The 1,823-nt window shown below is 32.5% G+C and overlaps 1 pseudogene; it reads right to left on the bottom strand.

Moving 5' to 3' along the window:
• Window positions 1–824: 824 nt before the first annotated feature.
• Window positions 825–1,096, bottom strand: LOC118547453 (cyclin-dependent kinases regulatory subunit 2 pseudogene; annotated as a pseudogene).
• Between the last annotated feature and the right edge of the window lie 727 nt (window positions 1,097–1,823).

Here is a 1,823-nt window from a genome sequence, read left to right as displayed (position 1 = left end):
TGGCTGGTTCTAGCACTAAGGCACATCATGCTGGTAGTGCCAGAAAGTAAACAACAACAACAACAACAACAACAACAAAAGCCAAACAGCTAAAAAAAAATGTATGGGGGTATGTTGAAGCAGCATAGGAGTCAATTTGTAAAAGCTCTCAACAACCAAAACTGGGATAATTTTAACAATAAGCAACGTAGTATTGGTTTGGAACTCCAAGTACGAAATTATTATTTTTTTGCATGTGGATGTATCTATATCTGGGTCCTATTATAGATGTGTATATATACATATGCACATATATGAGTATATGAGTATATATATAAAATTTGAAACTATTCTTTAAGGAAAATTTGTTCCTTATCCCCATTTATTCATCTAAACAGTAGTTTATTTATATGAATATGTATTCACTTCTAGTTATTTTATGAATATATATTACTGTAACAATCCAAAAAGAAAAGTAATCATTCATATAAAATTTAAAACATGTTTTTTCATTTCCATTAATAGAACGACTTATGGTTAAAAGGCTATGTATAAGTTAGAGACCAAAGTAAGAGTCAATTTATTTATTTATCTCTATAAATGCAACATACAAACTTTATTTAACAAAAGTAACATGTAAAGTCAAACAGACAATTATATTAAGAGAAAAACCGACTAGAAGAAATTTTATCTTAAACACCTTATAGTAACCTATTTGCAGTTGCATTTAACTGAGCTCTGTTGCTGTGAAGAATACAGCTCATGCACAGGTATGGATCAACAATTTGTACATTTTTCAAGTATTCACTGAATACTAACTTATATACACATATACATTAAATTTGAAAAAGATTTAATTGACGACCCCAGATAGACTTCATTTTTGTTGCTCTTTTGGAAGAGGTCGTCTAAAGAGAAGAATATGTGGTTCTGGCTCATGAATCATGTAATGAACCCAGCCTAGACTCTGTTGGACACCAAGTCTCCTCCACTCCTCTTCAGACATCAGATAGGTTTTCAGGACTTGTTTGGAAAGTTCTCTGGGTAACATGACATGCCGGTACTCATAGTGCTCGTTGAAGTACTTGTCTGAGTAGTAGATCTGCTTGTGGGCCATCCTGCGGGCGGGTGGGAGTGACAGGGTGCAAAGACAGGGCGCAGCGGGCCACACGTCCTGGTCTGGCCAAAGCAACGACTCGACTGCCGAGTCAATAAATTTTTTTTAAAATGAATCCTTCATTTATGGTCCTTTAAATATTATATGCATATTATTTATTAGGAAAGCTATTTATAATATAAAGTAGAACAAGATTGTTTTTAATTTGCTTCTTTCTACAAATAGTATTATATTCCCTGAAAGGACTCAATAAATGAGAATGTATTTTGTATTAGTAAAATAGTAATTATCATTTCTGGAGAATGACAGGCAATCTTCTGAATAAAACCCCAAGTGTCATATATATCATTATCTAGGTAGTTAGAAATTAGCTTGGGCATTCTTTATGAGCATATATAATCTTGTGCTTTGAAAATTAGAAAAAAATTCCTATATTTTCTTCAGAAGTTTGTTGGAGTATATTGAGATAGATATAGATATATAGATATATATATACACACACACACATACATATATATATATATATATTCCAACTTTAACCTAGAAAGTGTGTTCTAGACATTGAAGTTGAAACAATAATGTAGTATAGTTTGGTGGTAAGCAAAGACTTGCCTGACAAAAATAGTTTCTGCATCTTTTTTTTTTTTTTAAGATTTTATTTATTTATTTGACAAAGAGAGACAGCGAGAGCAGGAACACAAGCAGGGGGAGGGGGAGAGGGAGAAGC

This window comes from Halichoerus grypus, chromosome 6 (genome assembly GCF_964656455.1).
Source record: "Halichoerus grypus chromosome 6, mHalGry1.hap1.1, whole genome shotgun sequence".
Taxonomy (NCBI): domain Eukaryota; kingdom Metazoa; phylum Chordata; class Mammalia; order Carnivora; family Phocidae; genus Halichoerus; species Halichoerus grypus.
Note: the sequence above shows the minus strand (reverse complement) of the source record. Positions and strands in the feature narration are given on the sequence as shown.